Source organism: Cucurbita maxima, unplaced genomic scaffold (assembly GCF_002738345.1).
Source record: "Cucurbita maxima cultivar Rimu unplaced genomic scaffold, Cmax_1.0 Cma_Scf00005, whole genome shotgun sequence".
NCBI classification, from domain to species: Eukaryota; Viridiplantae; Streptophyta; class Magnoliopsida; order Cucurbitales; family Cucurbitaceae; genus Cucurbita; species Cucurbita maxima.
Genome location: NW_019272021.1, coordinates 750743 through 772039, shown reverse-complemented (window position 1 = coordinate 772039; position 21297 = coordinate 750743). Strand labels below are relative to the sequence as shown.

At 43.1% G+C, this 21297-nt stretch overlaps 22 non-coding genes across 22 annotated transcripts; all 22 read left to right on the top strand.

Moving 5' to 3' along the window:
- Positions 1-275: 275 nt before the first annotated feature.
- TRNAS-GCU lies at positions 276-357 on the top strand. Its single transcript has one exon. It is a non-coding gene; the product is annotated as a tRNA-Ser (tRNA).
- Positions 358-1190: 833 nt separating this feature from the next.
- Positions 1191-1272, top strand: TRNAS-GCU. Its single transcript has one exon. It is a non-coding gene; the product is annotated as a tRNA-Ser (tRNA).
- An 833-nt stretch (positions 1273-2105) lies between these two features.
- TRNAS-GCU lies at positions 2106-2187 on the top strand. The gene has a single exon. It is a non-coding gene; the product is annotated as a tRNA-Ser (tRNA).
- An 839-nt stretch (positions 2188-3026) lies between these two features.
- TRNAS-GCU lies at positions 3027-3108 on the top strand. The gene has a single exon. It is a non-coding gene; the product is annotated as a tRNA-Ser (tRNA).
- Positions 3109-3948: 840 nt separating this feature from the next.
- Positions 3949-4030, top strand: TRNAS-GCU. Its single transcript has one exon. It is a non-coding gene; the product is annotated as a tRNA-Ser (tRNA).
- A 746-nt stretch (positions 4031-4776) lies between these two features.
- On the top strand, positions 4777-4858 carry TRNAS-GCU. The gene has a single exon. It is a non-coding gene; the product is annotated as a tRNA-Ser (tRNA).
- An 840-nt stretch (positions 4859-5698) lies between these two features.
- Positions 5699-5780, top strand: TRNAS-GCU. Its single transcript has one exon. It is a non-coding gene; the product is annotated as a tRNA-Ser (tRNA).
- Positions 5781-6598: 818 nt separating this feature from the next.
- On the top strand, positions 6599-6680 carry TRNAS-GCU. Its single transcript has one exon. It is a non-coding gene; the product is annotated as a tRNA-Ser (tRNA).
- Positions 6681-7371: 691 nt separating this feature from the next.
- TRNAS-GCU lies at positions 7372-7453 on the top strand. Its single transcript has one exon. It is a non-coding gene; the product is annotated as a tRNA-Ser (tRNA).
- An 827-nt stretch (positions 7454-8280) lies between these two features.
- On the top strand, positions 8281-8362 carry TRNAS-GCU. The gene has a single exon. It is a non-coding gene; the product is annotated as a tRNA-Ser (tRNA).
- An 840-nt stretch (positions 8363-9202) lies between these two features.
- TRNAS-GCU lies at positions 9203-9284 on the top strand. The gene has a single exon. It is a non-coding gene; the product is annotated as a tRNA-Ser (tRNA).
- A 906-nt stretch (positions 9285-10190) lies between these two features.
- On the top strand, positions 10191-10272 carry TRNAS-GCU. Its single transcript has one exon. It is a non-coding gene; the product is annotated as a tRNA-Ser (tRNA).
- Positions 10273-10962: 690 nt separating this feature from the next.
- TRNAS-GCU lies at positions 10963-11044 on the top strand. Its single transcript has one exon. It is a non-coding gene; the product is annotated as a tRNA-Ser (tRNA).
- An 840-nt stretch (positions 11045-11884) lies between these two features.
- TRNAS-GCU lies at positions 11885-11966 on the top strand. Its single transcript has one exon. It is a non-coding gene; the product is annotated as a tRNA-Ser (tRNA).
- Positions 11967-12806: 840 nt separating this feature from the next.
- Positions 12807-12888, top strand: TRNAS-GCU. Its single transcript has one exon. It is a non-coding gene; the product is annotated as a tRNA-Ser (tRNA).
- An 816-nt stretch (positions 12889-13704) lies between these two features.
- On the top strand, positions 13705-13786 carry TRNAS-GCU. The gene has a single exon. It is a non-coding gene; the product is annotated as a tRNA-Ser (tRNA).
- An 839-nt stretch (positions 13787-14625) lies between these two features.
- On the top strand, positions 14626-14707 carry TRNAS-GCU. The gene has a single exon. It is a non-coding gene; the product is annotated as a tRNA-Ser (tRNA).
- An 840-nt stretch (positions 14708-15547) lies between these two features.
- On the top strand, positions 15548-15629 carry TRNAS-GCU. The gene has a single exon. It is a non-coding gene; the product is annotated as a tRNA-Ser (tRNA).
- An 840-nt stretch (positions 15630-16469) lies between these two features.
- Positions 16470-16551, top strand: TRNAS-GCU. Its single transcript has one exon. It is a non-coding gene; the product is annotated as a tRNA-Ser (tRNA).
- A 739-nt stretch (positions 16552-17290) lies between these two features.
- Positions 17291-17372, top strand: TRNAS-GCU. Its single transcript has one exon. It is a non-coding gene; the product is annotated as a tRNA-Ser (tRNA).
- Positions 17373-18167: 795 nt separating this feature from the next.
- Positions 18168-18249, top strand: TRNAS-GCU. The gene has a single exon. It is a non-coding gene; the product is annotated as a tRNA-Ser (tRNA).
- A 1795-nt stretch (positions 18250-20044) lies between these two features.
- On the top strand, positions 20045-20126 carry TRNAS-GCU. The gene has a single exon. It is a non-coding gene; the product is annotated as a tRNA-Ser (tRNA).
- The last annotated feature ends 1171 nt before the right edge of the window (positions 20127-21297 follow it).

Below are 21297 nucleotides of genomic sequence, written 5' to 3'. Positions count from 1 at the left end.
GCTTCTCTTTCTCCTACTCTCCTCTCTCACCGAGGAAGCAATTGTTGTCGTCGTCGTTTCTCTCTGCCACTGCACGTGACGTTTGGCTCGAGTTGGAAACTACATTCAACCATCATTCGAAAGCCCGTAAACTAAGAATCAAGGATGACTTGCAGTTGGTGAAACGCGACGCCAAACCTGTTGCTGAGTATGCCCGTACCATCAAAAAAAGCTATGTGACCAACTTCTCCCTTTCCGTGAGAGTCTCTTTGAGACTCTTTCATACAACAAAAAAAGTTGCTTTGGCCGAGTGGTTAAGGCGTGTGCCTGCTAAGTACATGGGGTTTCCCCGCGAGAGTTCGAATCTCTCAGGCGACGAATAACTTCCTTTTTGCCCGTTGCCTCACCAACGCGGAGAGGTTTCCACACTATTATGAGGAATTCTTTGTTTTCCTCCTTAACCGATATGGGATCTGTCACTTCCCATCGGGCAGAGTAAGATAAATTTTGCGCGCGGTATAAATGACATTCAACACGAGTTTCAAAAATTCCCAGTTATGTACAAACAGGAAAAAAAGGCACAAGACATGTTGGGCTATATCTGTCATTTCCCAATATTTGAGGTTTCAAGAAATTGAACGGCGACAATAAGCTAAACTTTTTATGGATTAAAAGACATACAACACGAGTTTCAGAAATTCCATGTTATTTACAGTAGGAAAAAAAGGCACAAGACATGCTGGGCTATGTTGATGGAACAATCGTTCTACCACCTTGCTTTGAACAAGAAACCTCCTCAACACTCATCACCAAATATTAGGCACAAGAAATGTTGGGCTATGTTGATGGAACAGTTGTTCTACCACCTTGTTTTGAACAAGAAACCTCCTCAACACTCAACACCAAATATTTGGCGTCAAAAGCAGTCGACCAACGGCTTCTCTTTCTCCTACTCTCCTCTCTCACCGAGGAAGCAATTGTTGTCGTCGTCGTTTCTCTCCGCCACTGCACGTGACGTTTGGCTCGAGTTGGAAACTACATTCAACCATCATTCGAAAGCCCGTAAACTAAGAATCAAGGATGACTTGCAGTTGGTGAAACGCGACGCCAAACCTGTTGCTGAGTATGCCCGTACCATCAAAAAAAGCTATGTGACCAACTTCTCCCTTTCCGTGAGAGTCTCTTTGAGACTCTTTCATACAACAAAAAAAGTTGCTTTGGCCGAGTGGTTAAGGCGTGTGCCTGCTAAGTACATGGGGTTTCCCCGCGAGAGTTCGAATCTCTCAGGCGACGAATAACTTCCTTTTTGCCCGTTGCCTCACCAACGCGGAGAGGTTTCCACACTATTATGAGGAATTCTTTGATTTCCTCTTTAACCGATATGGGATCTGTCACTTCCCATCGGGCACAGTAAGATAAATTTTGCGCGCAGTATAAATGACATTCATCACGAGTTTCAGAAATTCCATGTTATGTACAAACAGGAAAAAAAGGCACAAGACATGTTGGGCTATATCTGTCATTTCCCAATATTTGAGGTTTCAAGAAATTGAACGGCGACAATAAGCTAAACTTTTTATGGATTAAAAGACATACAACACGAGTTTCAGAAATTCCATGTTATTTACAGTAGGAAAAAAAGGCACAAGACATGCTGGGCTATGTTGATGGAACAATCGTTCTACCACCTTGCTTTGAACAAGAAACCTCCTCAACACTCATCACCAAATATTAGGCACAAGAAATGTTGGGCTATGTTGATGGAACAGTTGTTCTACCACCTTGTTTTGAACAAGAAACCTCCTCAACACTCAACACCAAATATTTGGCGTCAAAAGCAGTCGACCAACGGCTTCTCTTTCTCCTACTCTCCTCTCTCACCGAGGAAGCAATTGTTGTCGTCGTCGTTTCTCTCCGCCACTGCACGTGACGTTTGGCTCGAGTTGGAAACTACATTCAACCATCATTCGAAAGCCCGTAAACTAAGAATCAAGGATGACTTGCAGTTGGTGAAACGCGACGCCAAACCTGTTGCTGAGTATGCCCGTACCATAAAAAAAAGCTATGTGACCAACTTCTCCCTTTCCGTGAGAGTCTCTTTGAGACTCTTTCATACAACAAAAAAAGTTGCTTTGGCCGAGTGGTTAAGGCGTGTGCCTGCTAAGTACATGGGGTTTCCCCGCGAGAGTTCGAATCTCTCAGGCGACGAATAACTTCCTTTTTGCCCGTTGCCTCACCAACGCGGAGAGGTTTCCACACTATTACGTATTACGAGGAATTCTTGTTTTCCTCCTTAACCGATATGGGATCTGTCACTTCCCATCGGGCACAGTAAGATAAATTTTGCGCGCGGTATAAATGACATTCATCACGAGTTTCAGAAATTCCATGTTATGTACAAACAGGAAAAAAAGGCACAAGACATGTTGGGCTATATCTGTCATTTCCCAATATTTGAGGTTTCAAGAAATTGAACGGCGACAATAAGCTAAACTTTTTATGGATTAAAAGACATACAACACGAGTTTCAGAAATTCCATGTTATTTACAGTAGGAAAAAAAGGCACAAGACATGCTGGGCTATGTTGATGGAACAATCGTTCTACCACCTTGCTTTGAACAAGAAACCTCCTCAACACTCATCACCAAATATTAGGCACAAGAAATGTTGAGCTATGTTGATGGAACAGTTGTTCTACCACCTTGTTTTGAACAAGAAACCTCCTCAACACTCAACACCAAATATTTGGCGTCAAAAGCAGTCGACCAACGGCTTCTCTTTCTCCTACTCTCCTCTCTCACCGAGGAAGCAATTGTTGTCGTCGTCGTTTCTCTCCGCCACTGCACGTGACGTTTGGCTCGAGTTGGAAACTACATTCAACCATCATTCGAAAGCCCGTAAACTAAGAATCAAGGATGACTTGCAGTTGGTGAAACGCGACGCCAAACCTGTTGCTGAGTATGCCCGTACCATCAAAAAAAGCTATGTGACCAACTTCTCCTTTTCCGTGAGAGTCTCTTTGAGACTCTTTCATACAACAAAAAAAGTTGCTTTGGCCGAGTGGTTAAGGCGTGTGCCTGCTAAGTACATGGGGTTTCCCCGCGAGAGTTCGAATCTCTCAGGCGACGAATAACTTCCTTTTTGCCCGTTGCCTCACCAACGCGGAGAGGTTTCCACACTATTACGTATTGAGAGGAATTCTTTGTTTTCCTCCTTAACCGATATGGGATCTGTCACTTCCCATCGGGCACAGTAAGATAAATTTTGCGCGCGGTATAAATGACATTCATCACGAGTTTCAGAAATTCCATGTTATGTACAAACAGGAAAAAAAGGCACAAGACATGTTGGGCTATATCTGTCATTTCCCAATATTTGAGGTTTCAAGAAATTGAACGGCAACAATCAGCTAAACATTTTATGGATTAAAAGACATACAACACGAGTTTCAGAAATTCCATGTTATTTACAGTAGGAAAAAAAGGCACAAGACATGCTGGGCTATGTTGATGGAACAATCGTTCTACCACCTTGCTTTGAACAAGAAACCTCCTCAACACTCATCACCAAATATTAGGCACAAGAAATGTTGGGCTATGTTGATGGAACAGTTGTTCTACCACCTTGTTTTGAACAAGAAACCTCCTAAACACTCAACACCAAATATTTGGCGTCAAAAGCAGTCGACCAACGGCTTCTCTTTCTCCTACTCTCCTCTCTCACCGAGGAAGCAATTGTTGTCGTCGTCGTTTCTCTCCGCCACTGCACGTGACGTTTGGCTCGAGTTGGAAACTACATTCAACCATCATTCGAAAGCCCGTAAACTAAGAATCAAGGATGACTTGCAGTTGGTGAAACGCGACGCCAAATCTGTTGCTGAGTATGCCCGTACCATCAAAAAAAGCTATGTGACCAACTTCTCCCTTTCCGTGAGAGTCTCTTTGAGACTCTTTCATACAACAAAAAAAGTTGCTTTGGCCGAGTGGTTAAGGCGTGTGCCTGCTAAGTACATGGGGTTTCCCCGCGAGAGTTCGAATCTCTCAGGCGACGAATAACTTCCTTTTTGCCCGTTGCCTCACCAACGCGGAGAGGTTTCCACATATTACGTATTACGAGTTATTCTTTGTTTTCCTCCTTCACCGATATGGGATCTGTCACTTCCCATCGGGCACAGTAAGATAAATTTTGCGCGCGGTATAAATGACATTCATCACGAGTTTCAGAAATTCCATGTTATGTACAAACAGGAAAAAAAGGCACAAGACATGTTGGGCTATATCTGTCATTTCCCAATATTTGAGGTTTCAAGAAATTGAACGGCGACAATAAGCTAAACTTTTTATGGATTAAAAGACATACAACACGAGTTTCAGAAATTCCATGTTATTTACAGTAGGAAAAAAAGGCACAAGACATGCTGGGCTATGTTGATGGAACAATCGTTCTACCACCTTGCTTTGAACAAGAAACCTCCTCAACACTCAACACCAAATATTTGGCGTCAAAAGCAGTCGACCAACGGCTTCTCTTTCTCCTACTCTCCTCTCTCACCGAGGAAGCAATTGTTGTCGTCGTCGTTTCTCTCCGCCACTGCACGTGACGTTTGGCTCGAGTTGGAAACTACATTCAACCATCATTCGAAAGCCCGTAAACTAAGAATCAAGGATGACTTGCAGTTGGTGAAACGCGACGCCAAACCTGTTGCTGAGTATGCCCGTACCATCAAAAAAAGCTATGTGACCAACTTCTCCCTTTCCGTGAGAGTCTCTTTGAGACTCTTTCATACAACAAAAAAAGTTGCTTTGGCTGAGTGGTTAAGGCGTGTGCCTGCTAAGTACATGGGGTTTCCCCGCGAGAGTTCGATTCTCTCAGGCGACGAATAACTTCCTTTTTGCCCGTTGCCTCACCAACGCGGAGAGGTTTCCACACTATTACGTATTACGAGGAATTCTTTGTTTTCCTCCTTAACCGATATGGGATCTGTCACTTCCCATCGGGCACAGTAAGATAAATTTTGCGCGCGGTATAAATGACATTCATCACGAGTTTCAGAAATTCCATGTTATGTACAAACAGGAAAAAAAGGCACAAGACATGTTGGGCTATATCTGTCATTTCCCAATATTTGAGGTTTCAAGAAATTGAACGGCGACAATAAGCTAAACTTTTTATGGATTAAAAGACATACAACACGAGTTTCAGAAATTCCATGTTATTTACAGTAGGAAAAAAAGGCACAAGACATGCTGGGCTATGTTGATGGAACAATCGTTCTACCACCTTGCTTTGAACAAGAAACCTCCTCAACACTCATCACCAAATATTAGGCACAAGAAATGTTGGGCTATGTTGATGGAACAGTTGTTCTACCACCTTGTTTTGAACAAGAAACCTCCTCAACACTCAACACCAAATATTTGGCGTCAAAAGCAGTCGACCAACGACTTCTCTTTCTCCTACTCTCCTCTCTCACCGAGGAAGCAATTGTTGTCGTCGTCGTTTCTCTCCGCCACTGCACGTGACGTTTGGCTCGAGTTGGAAACTACATTCAACCATCATTCGAAAGCCCGTAAACTAAGAATCAAGGATGACTTGCAGTTGGTGAAACGCGACGCCAAACCTGTTGCTGAGTATGCCCGTACCATCAAAAAAAGCTATGTGACCAACTTCTCCCTTTCCGTGAGAGTCTCTTTGAGACTCTTTCATACAACAAAAAAAGTTGCTTTGGCCGAGTGGTTAAGGCGTGTGCCTGCTAAGTACATGGGGTTTCCCCGCGAGAGTTCGAATCTCTCAGGTGACGAATAAAACTTCCTTTTTGCCCGTTGCCTCACCAACGCGGAGAGGTTTCCACACTATTACGTATTACGAGAAAATCTTTGTTTTCCTCTTTAACCGATATGGAGTAAGATAAATTTTGCGCACGGTATAAATGACATTCAACACGAGTTTCAAAAATTCCCAGTTATGTACAAACAGGAAAAAAAGGCACAAGACATGTTGGGCTATATCTGTCATTTCCCAATATTTGAGGTTTCAAGAAATTGAACGGCGACAATAAGCTAAACTTTTTATGGATTAAAAGACATACAACACGAGTTTCAGAAATTCCATGTTATTTACAGTAGGAAAAAAAGGCACAAGACATGCTGGGCTATGTTGATGGAACAATCGTTCTACCACCTTGCTTTGAACAAGAAACCTCCTCAACACTCATCACCAAATATTAGGCACAAGAAATGTTGGGCTATGTTGATGGAACAGTTGTTCTACCACCTTGTTTTGAACAAGAAACCTCCTCAACACTCAACACCAAATATTTGGCGTCAAAAGCAGTCGACCAACGACTTCTCTTTCTCCTACTCTCCTCTCTCACCGAGGAAGCAATTGTTGTCGTCGTCGTTTTTCTCCGCCACTGCACGTGACGTTTGGCTCGAGTTGGAAACTACATTCAACCATCATACGAAAGCCCGTAAACTAAGAATCAAGGATGACTTGCAGTTGGTGAAACGCGACGCCAAACCTGTTGCTGAGTATGCCCGTACCATAAAAAAAAGCTATGTGACCAACTTCTCCCTTTCCGTGAGAGTCTCTTTGAGACTCTTTCATACAACAAAAAAAGTTGCTTTGGCCGAGTGGTTAAGGCGTGTGCCTGCTAAGTACATGGGGTTTCCCCGCGAGAGTTCGAATCTCTCAGGCGACGAATAACTTCCTTTTTGCCCGTTGCCTCACCAACGCGGAGAGGTTTCCACACTATTACGTATTACGAGGAATTCTTTGTTTTCCTCTTTAACCGATATGGGATCTGTCACTTCCCATCGGGCACAGTAAGATAAATTTTGCGCGCGGTATAAATGACATTCATCACGAGTTTCAGAAATTCCATGTTATGTACAAACAGGAAAAAAAGGCACAAGACATGTTGGGCTATGTTGATGGAACAATCGTTCTACCACCTTGCTTTGAACAAGAAACCTCCTCAACACTCATCACCAAATATTAGGCACAAGAAATGTTGGGCTATGTTGATGGAACAGTTGTTCTACCACCTTGTTTTGAACAAGAAACCTCCTCAACACTCAACACCAAATATTTGCCGTCAAAAGCAGTCGACCAACGGCTTCTCTTTCTCCTACTCTCCTCTCTCACCGAGGAAGCAATTGTTGTCGTCGTCGTTTCTCTCCGCCACTGCACGTGACGTTTGGCTCGAGTTGGAAACTACATTCAACCATCATTCGAAAGCCCGTAAACTAAGAATCAAGGATGACTTGCAGTTGGTGAAACGCGACGCCAAACCTGTTGCTGAGTATGCCCGTACCATCAAAAAAAGCTATGTGACCAACTTCTCCCTTTCCGTGAGAGTCTCTTTGAGACTCTTTCATACAACAAAAAAAGTTGCTTTGGCCGAGTGGTTAAGGCGTGTGCCTGCTAAGTACATGGGGTTTCCCCGCGAGAGTTCGAATCTCTCAGGCGACGAAGCCCGTTGCCTCACCAACGCGGAGAGGTTTCCACACTATTACGTATTACGAGGAATTCTTTGTTTTCCTCCTTAACCGATATGGGATCTGTCACTTCCCATCGGGCACAGTAAGATAAATTTTGCGCGCGGTATAAATGACATTCATCACGAGTTTCAGAAATTCCATGTTATGTACAAACAGGAAAAAAAGGCACAAGACATGTTGGGCTATATCTGTCATTTCCCAATATTTTAGGTTTCAAGAAATTGAACGGCGACAATAAGCTAAACTTTTTATGGATTAAAAGACATACAACACGAGTTTCAGAAATTCCATGTTATTTACAGTAGGAAAAAAAGGCACAAGACATGCTGGGCTATGTTGATGGAACAATCGTTCTACCACCTTGCTTTGAACAAGAAACCTCCTCAACACTCATCACCAAATATTAGGCACAAGAAATGTTGGGCTATGTTGATGGAACAGTTGTTCTACCACCTTGTTTTGAACAAGAAACCTCCTCAACACTCAACACCAAATATTTGGCGTCAAAAGCAGTCGACCAACGGCTTCTCTTTCTCCTACTCTCCTCTCTCACCGAGGAAGCAATTGTTGTCGTCGTCGTTTCTCTCCGCCACTGCACGTGACGTTTGGCTCGAGTTGGAAACTACATTCAACCATCATTCGAAAGCCCGTAAACTAAGAATCAAGGATGACTTGCAGTTGGTGAAACGCGACGCCAAACCTGTTGCTGAGTATGCCCGTACCATCAAAAAAAGCTATGTGACCAACTTCTCCCTTTCCGTGAGAGTCTCTTTGAGACTCTTTCATACAACAAAAAAAGTTGCTTTGGCCGAGTGGTTAAGGCGTGTGCCTGCTAAGTACATGGGGTTTCCCCGCGAGAGTTCGAATCTCTCAGGCGACGAATAACTTCCTTTTTGCCCGTTGCCTCACCAACGCGGAGAGGTTTCCACACTATTACGTATTACGAGGAATTCTTTGTTTTCCTCCTTAACCGATATGGGATCTGTCACTTCCCATCGGGCACAGTAAGATAAATTTTGCGCGCGGTATAAATGACATTCATCACGGGTTTCAGAAATTCCATGTTATGTACAAACAGGAAAAAAAGGCACAAGACATGTTGGGCTATATCTGTCATTTCCCAATATTTTAGGTTTCAAGAAATTGAACGGCGACAATAAGCTAAACTTTTTATGGATTAAAAGACATACAACACGAGTTTCAGAAATTCCATGTTATTTACAGTAGGAAAAAAAGGCACAAGACATGTTGGGCTATGTTGATGGAACAATCGTTCTACCACCTTGCTTTGAACAAGAAACCTCCTCAACACTCATCACCAAATATTAGGCACAAGAAATGTTGGGCTATGTTGATGGAATAGTTGTTCTACCACCCTGTTTTGAACAAGAAACCTCCTCAACACTCAACACCAAATATTTGGCGTCAAAAGCAGTCGACCAACGGCTTCTCTTTCTCCTACTCTCCTCTCTCACCGAGGAAGCAATTGTTGTCGTCGTCGTTTCTCTCCGCCACTGCACGTGACGTTTGGCTCGAGTTGGAAACTACATTCAACCATCATTCGAAAGCCCGTAAACTAAGAATCAAGGATGACTTGCAGTTGGTGAAACGCGACGCCAAACCTGTTGCTGAGTATGCCCGTACCATCAAAAAAAGCTATGTGACCAACTTCTCCCTTTCCGTGAGAGTCTCTTTGAGACTCTTTCATACAACAAAAAAAGTTGCTTTGGCCGAGTGGTTAAGGCGTGTGCCTGCTAAGTACATGGGGTTTCCCCGCGAGAGTTCGAATCTCTCAGGCGACGAATAACTACTTCCTTTTTGCCCGTTGCCTCACCAACGCGGAGAGGTTTCCACACTATTACGTATTACGAGGAATACTTCCTTTTTGCCCGTTGCCTCACCAACGCGGAGAGGTTTCCACACTATTACGTATTACGAGGAATTCTTTGTTTTCCTCTTTAACCGATATGGGATCTGTCACTTCCCATCGGGCACAATAAGATAAATTTTGCGCGCGGTATAACATTCATCACGAGTTTCAGAAATTCCATGTTATGTACAAACAGGAAAAAAAGGCACAAGACATGTTGGGCTATATCTGTCATTTCCCAATATTTGAGGTTTCAACAAATTGAACGGCGACAATAAGCTAAACTTTTTATGGATTAAAAGACATACAACACGAGTTTCAGAAATTCCATGTTATTTACAGTAGGAAAAAAAGGCACAAGACATGTTGGGCTATGTTGATGGAACAATCGTTCTACCACCTTGCTTTGAACAAGAAACCTCCTCAACACTCATCACCAAATATTAGGCACAAGAAATGTTGGGCTATGTTGATGGAACAGTTGTTCTACCACCTTGTTTTGAACAAGAAACCTCCTCAACACTCAACACCAAATATTTGGCGTCAAAAGCAGTCGACCAACGGCTTCTCTTTCTCCTACTCTCCTCTCTCACCGAGGAAGCAATTGTTGTCGTCGTCGTTTCTCTCCGCCACTGCACGTGACGTTTGGCTCGAGTTGGAAACTACATTCAACCATCATTCGAAAGCCCGTAAACTAAGAATCAAGGATGACTTGCAGTTGGTGAAACGCGACGCCAAACCTGTTGCTGAGTATGCCCGTTGCATCAAAAAAAGCTATGTGACCAACTTCTCCCTTTCCGTGAGAGTCTCTTTGAGACTCTTTCATACAACAAAAAAAGTTGCTTTGGCCGAGTGGTTAAGGCGTGTGCCTGCTAAGTACATGGGGTTTCCCCGCGAGAGTTCGAATCTCTCAGGCGACGAATAACTTCCTTTTTGCCCGTTGCCTCACCAACGCGGAGAGGTTTCCACACTATTACGTATTACGAGGAATTCTTTGTTTTCCTCCTTAACCGATATGGGATCTGTCACTTCCCATCGGGCACAGTAAGATAAATTTTGCGCGCGGTATAAATGACATTCATCACGAGTTTCAGAAATTCCATGTTATTTACAGTAGGAAAAAAAGGCACAAGACATGCTGGGCTATGTTGATGGAACAATCGTTCTACCACCTTGCTTTGAACAAGAAACCTCCTCAACACTCATCACCAAATATTAGGCACAAGAAATGTTGGGCTATGTTGATGGAACAGTTGTTCTACCACCTTGTTTTGAACAAGAAACCTCCTCAACACTCAACACCAAATATTTGGCGTCAAAAGCAGTCGACCAACGGCTTCTCTTTCTCCTACTCTCCTCTCTCACCGAGGAAGCAATTGTTGTCTTCGTCGTTTCTCTCCGCCACTGCACGTGACGTTTGGCTCGAGTTGGAAACTACATTCAACCATCATTCGAAAGCCCGTAAACTAAGAATCAAGGATGACTTGCAGTTGGTGAAACGCGACGCCAAACCTGTTGCTGAGTATGCCCGTACCATCAAAAAAAGCTATGTGACCAACTTCTCCCTTTCCGTGAGAGTCTCTTTGAGACTCTTTCATACAACAAAAAAAGTTGCTTTGGCCGAGTGGTTAAGGCGTGTGCCTGCTAAGTACATGGGGTTTCCCCGCGAGAGTTCGAATCTCTCAGGCGACGAATAACTTCCTTTTTGCCCGTTGCCTCACCAACGCGGAGAGGTTTCCACACTATTACGTATTACGAGGAATTCTTTGTTTTCCTCCTTAACCGATATGGGATCTGTCACTTCTCATCGGGCACAGTAAGATAAATTTTGCGCGCGGTATAAATGACATTCATCACGAGTTTCAGAAATTCCATGTTATGTACAAACAGGAAAAAAAGGCACAAGACATGTTGGGCTATATCTGTCATTTCCCAATATTTGAGGTTTCAAGAAATTGAACGGCGACAATAAGCTAAACATTTTATGGATTAAAAGACATACAACACGAGTTTCAGAAATTCCATGTTATTTACAGTAGGAAAAAAAGGCACAAGACATGCTGGGCTATGTTGATGAAACAATCGTTCTACCACCTTGCTTTGAACAAGAAACCTCCTCAACACTCATCACCAAATATTAGGCACAAGAAATGTTGGGCTATGTTGATGGAACAGTTGTTCTACCACCTTGTTTTGAACAAGAAACCTCCTCAACACTCAACACCAAATATTTGGCGTCAAAAGCAGTCGACCAACGGCTTCTCTTTCTCCTACTCTCCTCTCTCACCGAGGAAGCAATTGTTGTCGTCGTCGTTTCTCTCCGCCACTGCACGTGACGTTTGGCTCGAGTTGGAAACTACATTCAACCATCATTCGAAAGCCCGTAAACTAAGAATCAAGGATGACTTGCAGTTGGTGAAACGCGACGCCAAACCTGTTGCTGAGTATGCCCGTACCATAAAAAAAAGCTATGTGACCAACTTCTCCCTTTCCGTGAGAGTCTCTTTGAGACTCTTTCATACAACAAAAAAAGTTGCTTTGGCCGAGTGGTTAAGGCGTGTGCCTGCTAAGTACATGGGGTTTCCCCGCGAGAGTTCGAATCTCTCAGGCGACGAATAACTTCCTTTTTGCCCGTTGCCTCACCAACGCGGAGAGGTTTCCACACTATTACGTATTACGAGTAATTCTTTGTTTTCCTCCTTAACCGATATGGGATCTGTCACTTCCCATCGGGCACAGTAAGATAAATTTTGCGCGCGGTATAAATGACATTCATCACGAGTTTCAGAAATTCCATGTTATGTACAAACAGGAAAAAAAGGCACAAGACATGTTGGGCTATATCTGTCATTTCCCAATATTTGAGGGTTCAAGAAATTGAACGGCGACAATAAGCTAAACTTTTTATGGATTAAAAGACATACAACACGAGTTTCAGAAATTCCATGTTATGTACAAACAGGAAAAAAGGCACAAGACATGCTGGGCTATGTTGATGGAACAATTGTTCTACCCCCTTGTTTTGAACAAGAAACCTCCTCAACACTCATCACCAAATATTAGGCACAAGAAATGTTGGGCTATGTTGATGGAACAGTTGTTCTACCACCTTGTTTTGAACAAGAAACCTCCTCAACACTCAACACCAAATATTTGGCGTCAAAAGCAGTTGACCAACGGCTTCTCTTTCTCCTACTCTCCTCTCTCACCGAGGAAGCAATTGTTGTCGTCGTCGTTTCTCTCCGCCACTGCACGTGACGTTTGGCTCGAGTTGGAAACTACATTCAACCATCATTCGAAAGCCCGTAAACTAAGAATCAAGGATGACTTGCAGTTGGTGAAACGCGACGCCAAACCTGTTGCTGAGTATGCCCGTACCATCAAAAAAAGCTATGTGACCAACTTCTCCATTTCCGTGAGAGTCTCTTTGAGACTCTTTCATACAACAAAAAAAGTTGCTTTGGCCGAGTGGTTAAGGCGTGTGCCTGCTAAGTACATGGGGTTTCCCCGCGAGAGTTCGAATCTCTCAGGCGACGAATAACTTCCTTTTTGCCCGTTGCCTCACCAACGCGGAGAGGTTTCCACACTATTACGTATTACGAGAAAATCTTTGTTTTCCTCTTTAACCGATATGGAGTAAGATAAATTTTGCGCACGGTATAAATGACATTCAACACGAGTTTCAAAAATTCCCAGTTATGTACAAACAGGAAAAAAAGGCACAAGACATGTTGGGCTATATCTGTCATTTCCCAATATTTGAGGTTTCAAGAAATTGAACGGCGACAATAAGCTAAACTTTTTATGGATTAAAAGACATACAACACGAGTTTCAGAAATTCCATGTTATTTACAGTAGGAAAAAAAGGCACAAGACATGCTGGGCTATGTTGATGGAACAATCGTTCTACCACCTTGCTTTGAACAAGAAACCTCCTCAACACTCATCACCAAATATTAGGCACAAGAAATGTTGGGCTATGTTGATGGAACAGTTGTTCTACCACCTTGTTTTGAACAAGAAACCTCCTCAACACTCAACACCAAATATTTGGCGTCAAAAGCAGTCGACCAACGGCTTCTCTTTCTCCTACTCTCCTCTCTCACCGAGGAAGCAATTGTTGTCGTCGTCGTTTCTCTCCGCCACTGCACGTGACGTTTGGCTCGAGTTGGAAACTACATTCAACCATCATTCGAAAGCCCGTAAACTAAGAATCAAGGATGACTTGCAGTTGGTGAAACGCGACGCCAAACCTGTTGCTGAGTATGCCCGTACCATCAAAAAAAGCTATGTGACCAACTTCTCCCTTTCCGTGAGAGTCTCTTTGAGACTCTTTCATACAACAAAAAAAGTTGCTTTGGCCGAGTGGTTAAGGCGTGTGCCTGCTAAGTACATGGGGTTTCCCCGCGAGAGTTCGAATCTCTCAGGCGACGAATAACTTCCATTTTGCCCGTTGCCTCACCAACGCGGAGAGGTTTCCACACTATTACGTATTACGAGGAATTCTTTGTTTTCCTCCTTAACCGATATGGGATCTGTCACTTCCCATCGGGCACAGTAAGATAAATTTTGCGCGCGGTATAAATGACATTCATCACGAGTTTCAGAAATTCCATGTTATGTACAATCAGGAAAAAAAGGCACAAGACATGTTGGCTATATCTGTCATTTCCCAATATTTGAGGTTTCAAGAAATTGAACGGCGACAATAAGCTAAACATTTTATGGATTAAAAGACATACAACACGAGTTTCAGAAATTCCATGTTATTTACAGTAGGAAAAAAAGGCACAAGACATGCTGGGCTATGTTGATGGAACAATCGTTCTACCACCTTGCTTTGAACAAGAAACCTCCTCAACACTCATCACCAAATATTAGGCACAAGAAATGTTGGGCTATGTTGATGGAACAATTGTTCTACCACCTTGTTTTGAACAAGAAACCTCCTCAACACTCAACACCAAATATTTGGCGTCAAAAGCAGTCGACCAACGGCTTCTCTTTCTCCTACTCTCCTCTCTCACCGAGGAAGCAATTGTTGTCGTCGTCGTTTCTCTCCGCCACTGCACGTGACGTTTGGCTCGAGTTGGAAACTACATTCAACCATCATTCGAAAGCCCGTAAACTAAGAATCAAGGATGACTTGCAGTTGGTGAAACGCGACGCCAAACCTGTTGCTGAGTATGCCCGTACCATCAAAAAAAGCTATGTGACCAACTTCTCCCTTTCCGTGAGAGTCTCTTTGAGACTCTTTCATACAACAAAAAAAGTTGCTTTGGCCGAGTGGTTGAGGCGTGTGCCTGCTAAGTACATGGGGTTTCCCCGCGAGAGTTCGAATCTCTCAGGCGACGAATAACTTCCTTTTTGCCCGTTGCCTCACCAACGCGGAGAGGTTTCCACACTATTACGTATTACGAGGAATTCTTTGTTTTCCTCTTTAACCGATATGGGATCTGTCACTTCCCATCGGGCACAGTAAGATAAATTTTGCGCGCGGTATAAATGACATTCATCACGAGTTTCAGAAATTCCATGTTATGTACAAACAGGAAAAAAAGGCACAAGACATGTTGGGCTATATCTGTCATTTCCCAATATTTGAGGTTTCAAGAAATTGAACGGCGACAATAAGCTAAACTTTTTATGGATTAAAAGACATACAACACGAGTTTCAGAAATTCCATGTTATTTACAGTAGGAAAAAAAGGCACAAGACATGCTGGGCTATGTTGATGGAACAATCGTTCTACCACCTTGCTTTGAACAAGAAACCTCCTCAACACTCATCACCAAATATTAGGCACAAGAAATGTTGGGCTATGTTGATGGAACAATTGTTCTACCACCTTGTTTTGAACAAGAAACCTCCTCAACACTCAACACCAAATATTTGGCGTCAAAAGCAGTCGACCAACGGCTTCTCTTTCTCCTACTCTCCTCTCTCACCGAGGAAGCAATTGTTGTCGTCGTCGTTTCTCTCCGCCACTGCACGTGACGTTTGGCTCGAGTTGGAAACTACATTCAACCATCATTCGAAAGCCCGTAAACTAAGAATCAAGGATGACTTGCAGTTGGTGAAACGCGACGCCAAACCTGTTGCTGAGTATGCCCGTACCATCAAAAAAAGCTATGTGACCAACTTCTCCCTTTCCGTGAGAGTCTCTTTGAGACTCTTTCATACAACAAAAAAAGTTGCTTTGGCCGAGTGGTTGAGGCGTGTGCCTGCTAAGTACATGGGGTTTCCCCGCGAGAGTTCGAATCTCTCAGGCGACGAATAACTTCCTTTTTGCCCGTTGCCTCACCAACGCGGAGAGGTTTCCACACTATTACGTATTACGAGGAATTCTTTGTTTTCCTCTTTCACCGATATGGGATCTGTCACTTCCCATCGGGCACAGTAAGATAAAATTTGTGCGCGGTATAAATGACATTCAACACGAGTTTCAAAAATTCCCAGTTATGTACAAACAGGAAAAAAAGGCACAAGACATGTTGGGCAATATCTGTCATTTCCCAATATTTGAGGTTTCAAGAAATTGAACGGCGACAATCAGCTAAACATTTTATGGATTAAAAGACATACAACACGAGTTTCAGAAATTCCATTTTATTTACAGTAGGAAAAAAAGGCACAAGACATGCTGGGCTATGTTGATGGAATACTCGTTCTACCACTTTGCTTTGAACAAGAAACCTCCTCAACACTCATCACCAAATATTAGGCACAAGAAATGTTGGGCTATGTTGATGGAACATTTGTTCTACCACCTTGTTTTCAACAAGAAACCTCCTCAACACTCAACACCAAATATTTGGCGTCAAAAGTAGTCGACCAACGGCTGCTCTTTCTCCTACTCTCCTCTCTCACCGAGGAAGCAATTGTTGTCGTCGTCGTTTCTCTCCGCCACTGCACGTGACGTTTGGCTCGAGTTGGAAACTACATTCAACCATCATTCGAAAGCCCGTAAACTAAGAATCAAGGATGACTTGCAGTTGGTGAAACGCGACGCCAAACCTGTTGCTGAGTATGCCCGTACCATCAAAAAAAGCTATGTGACCAACTTCTCCCTTTCCGTAAGAGTCTCTTTGAGACTCTTTCATGCAACAAAAAAAGTTTCTTTGGCCGAGTGGTTAAGGCGTGTGCCTGCTGAGTACATGGGGTTTCCCCGCGAGAGTTCAAATCTCTCAGGCGACGAAGAAATTTCCTTTTTGCCCGTTGCCTGACCAACGCGTAGAGGCTATATCTGTCACTTTCAAGAAATTGAACGGCAACAATAAGCTAAACTTTTTATGGATTAAAAGACATACAACGAGTTCCAGAAATAGGAAAAAAAGGCACAAGACATGTTGGGCTATGTTGATGGAACAATCGATGTTGGGCTATGTTGTTGGAACAATCAATGTTGGGCTATGTTGATGGAACAATCAATGTTGGGCTATGTTGATGGAACAATTGATGTTGGGCTATGTTGATGGAACAATCGTTCTACCACCTTGCTTTGAACAAGAAACCTCCTAAACACTCATCACCAAATATTAATATTAGGCACAAGATATGTTGGGCTATGTTCAAGGAACAGTGGTTCTACCACCTTGTTTTGAACAAGAAACCTCCTCAACACTAACACCAAATATTTGGTGTCAAAAGCAGTCGACCAACGGCTTCTCTGTCTCCTACTCTCCTCTCTCACCGAGGAAGCAATTGTTGTCTTCGTCGTTGGTCTCTCCACTTCACGTGACGTTTGGCTCGAGTTGGAAACTACATTCAACCATCATTCGAAAGCCCGTAAACTAAGAATCAAGGATGACTTGCAGTTGGTGAAACGCGACACCATACCTATTGCTGAGTATGCCCGTACCATCAAAAAAAGCTATGTGACCAACTTCTCCTTTTCCGTGAGAGTCTCTTTGAGACTCTTTCATACAACATAAAAGTTGCTTTGGCCGAGTGGTTAAGGCGTGTGCTTGCTAATTACATGGGGTTCCCTCGTGAGAGTTCGAATCTCTCAGGCAACGAAGAACTTCCTTTTTGCCCGTTGCCTCACCAACGCAAAAAAAAAGGACAAGACATGTTGGGCTATATCTGTCAAGAAATTGAACCCCTTTTTGCCCGTTGCCTCACCAACGCAGAAAAAAAGGACAAGACATGTTGGGCTATATCTGTCAAGCAATTGAACCGCGACAAAAAGCTAAACTTTTCATGGATTAAAAGACATAATACAACACGAGTTTCAAAAATTCCAAGTTATTTACAGTAGGAAAAATAGGCACAAGACATAATACAACACGAGTTTCAAAAATTCCAAGTTATTTACAGTAGGAAAAATAGGCACAAGACATGCTGGGCTATGTTGATGGAACAATGGTTCTACCACCTTGCTTTTAACAAGAAACCTCCTCAACACTCGTCACCAAATATTAGGCACAAGATATGTTGGGCTATGTTCAAGGAACAATGGTTCTACCACCTTGTTTTGAACAAGAAACCTCCTCAACACTCAACACAAAATATTTGGCGTCAAAAGCAGTCGACCAACGGCTTCTCTGTCTCCTACTCTCCTCTCTCACCGAGGAAGCAATTGTTGTCGTCGTCGTTGGTCTCTCCACTTCACGTGACGTTTGGCTCGAGTTGGAAACTACATTCAACCATCATTCGAAAGCCCGTAAACTAAGAATCAAGGATGACTTGCAGTTGGTGAAACGCGACACCATACCTGTTGCTGAGTATGCCCGTACCATCAAAAAAAGCTATGTGACCAACTTCTTCCTTTCCGTGAGAGTCTTTTTGAGACTCCTTCATACTACAAAAAAGTTGCTTTCGCCGAGTGGTTAAGGCGTGTGCCTGCTAAGTACATGGGGTTTCCCCGCGAGAGTTCAAATCTCTCAGGCGACGAAGAAACTTCCTTTTTGCCCGTTGCCTGACCAACGCGTAGACCAACGCGTAGAGGCTATATCTGTCACTTTCAAGAAATTGAACGGCAACAATAAGCTAAACTTTTTATGGATTAAAAGACATACAACGAGTTTCAGAAATAGGAAAAAAAGGCACAAGACATGTTGGGCTATGTTGATGGAACAATCGATGTTGGGCTATGTTGTTGGAACAATCAATGTTGGGCTATGTTGATGGAACAATCAATGTTGGGCTATGTTGATGGAACAATCGATGTTGGGCTATGTTGATGGAACAATCGTTCTACCACCTTGCTTTGAACAAGAAACCTCCTAAACACTCATCACCAAATATTAATATTAGGCACAAGATATGTTGGGCTATGTTGATGGAACAATCGTTCTACCACCTTGCTTTGAACAAGAAACCTCCTAAACACTCATCACCAAATATTAATATTAGGCACAAGATATGTTGGGCTATGTTCAAGGAACAGTGGTTCAACCACCTTGTTTTGAACAAGAAACCTCCTCAACACTAACACCAAATATTTGGTGTCAAAAGCAGTCGACCAACGGCTTCTCTGTCTCCTACTCTCCTCTCTCACCGAGGAAGCAATTGTTGTCGTCGTCGTTGGTCTCTCCACTTCACGTGACGTTTGGCTCGAGTTGGAAACTACATTCAACCATCATTCGAAAGCCCGTAAACTAAGAATCAAGGATGACTTGCAGTTGGTGAAACGCGACACCATACCTATTGCTGAGTATGCCCGTACCATCAAAAAAAGCTATGTGACCAACTTCTCCCTTTCCGTGAGAGTCTCTTTGAGACTCTTTCATACAACATAAAAGTTTCTTTGGCCGAGTGGTTAAGGCGTGTGCTTGCTAATTACATGGGGTTCCCTCGTGAGAGTTCAAATCTCTCAGGCAACGAAGAACTTCCTTTTTGCCCGTTGTTTCACCAACGCGTAGAGGTTTCCAATAAGATAAATTTTGTGCGGTATAAATGACGTACAACACGAGTTTCAAAAATTCCAAGTTATTGACCACAATATTTGAGGTTTCAAGAAAAAAAGGACAAGACATGTTGGGCTATATCTGTCACTTCCCAATATTTGAGGTTTCAAGAAATTGAACCGCGACAAAAAGCTAAACTTTTCATGGATTAAAAGACATAATACAACACGAGTTTCAAAAATACAACACGAGTTTCAAAAATTCCAAGTTATTTACAGTAGGAAAAATAGGCACAAGACATGCTGGAATACAACACGAGTTTCAAAAATTCCAAGTTATTTACAGTAGGAAAAATAGGCACAAGACATGCTGGGCTATGTTGATGGAACAATGGTTCTACCACCTTGCTTTTAACAAGAAACCTCCTCAACACTCGTCACCAAATATTAGGCACAAGATATGTTGGGCTATGTTCAAGGAACAATGGTTCTACCACCTTGTTTTGAACAAGAAACCTCCTCAACACTCAACACAAAATATTTGGCGTCAAAAGCAGTCGACCAACGGCTTCTCTGTCTCCTACTCTCCTCTCTCACCGAGGAAGCAATTGTTGTCGTCGTCGTTGGTCTCTCCACTTCACGTGACGTTTGGCTCGAGTTGGAAACTACATTCAACCATCATTCGAAAGCCCGTAAACTAAGAATCAAGGATGACTTGCAGTTGGTGAAACGCGACACCATACCTGTTGCTGAGTATGCCCGTACCATCAAAAAAAGCTATGTGACCAACTTCTCCCTTTTCGTGAGAGTCTCTTTGAGACTCCTTCATACTACAAAAAAGTTGCTTTGGCCGAGTGGTTAAGGTGTGTGCTTGCTAAGTACATGGGGTTTCCCCGCGAGAGTTCAAATCTCTCAGGCGACGAAGAAACTTCCTTTTTACCCGTTGCCTCACCAACGTGTAGCGGTTTCCACAGCGACAATAAGCTAAACTTTTCATGGATTAAAAGACATACTACACGAGTTTCAGAAATTCCAAGTTATTTACAGTAGGAAAAAAAGGCACAAGACATGCTGGGCTATGTTGATGGAACAATGGTTCTACCACCTTGCTTTGAACAAGAAACCTCCTTTGAACAAGAAACCTCCTCAACACTCGTCAAATATTAGGCACAAGATATGTTGGGCTACAAGAAACCTCCTCAACACTCGTCAAATATTAGGCACAAGATATGTTGGGCTATGTTGATGGAAGAGTGGTTCTCCTCCTCAACACTCAACACAAAATATTTGACGTCAAAAGAAGTCGACCAACGGTTTCTCTGTCTCCTACTCTCCTCTCTCACTGAGGAAGCAACTAATGTCGTCGTCGTTGGTCTCTCCATTGCACGTGATGTTTGGCTCGAGTTGTAAAATACATTCAACCATCATTCGAAAGCCCGTGAACTAAGAATCACGGATGACTTGCAGCTGGTGAAACGCGGCACCAAACCTGTTGCTGAGTATGCCCGTACCTTGAAAAAAAAGTTATGTGACCAACTGCTCCCTTTCATTGAGAGTCTCTTTGAGACTCTTTCATACAACAAAAAAGTTGCTTTGGCCGAATGGTTAAGTCGTGTGCTTGCTAAGTACATGGGGTTTCCCCGTGAGAGTTCAAATCTCTCGACAACGAAGAACTTCCTTTTTGCTCGGTATAAATGACATACAACACGAGTTTCAAAAATTTCAAGTTATTTACAAAGAGGAAAATAAGGCACAAGACATGTTGGGCTATATCTGTCACTTCCCAATATAAAATGACAAAGACATGCTTGGGTTGATGGAATAGTTCTACCACCTTGTTTTGAACAAGAAACCTTCTCAACACTCAACACCCAATATTTGGCGTCAAAAGCAGTCGACCCTGCTTGGGTTGATGGAACAATGGTTCTACCACCTACCACCTTGTTTTGAACAAGAAACCTCCTCAACACTCAACACTCAACACCTAATATTTGGCTTCAAAAGCAGTCGACCAAGGGCTTCTCTGTCTCCTACTCTTCTCTATCACCGAGGAAACAATTGTTATCGTCGTTGGTCTTACCACTGCACGTGAC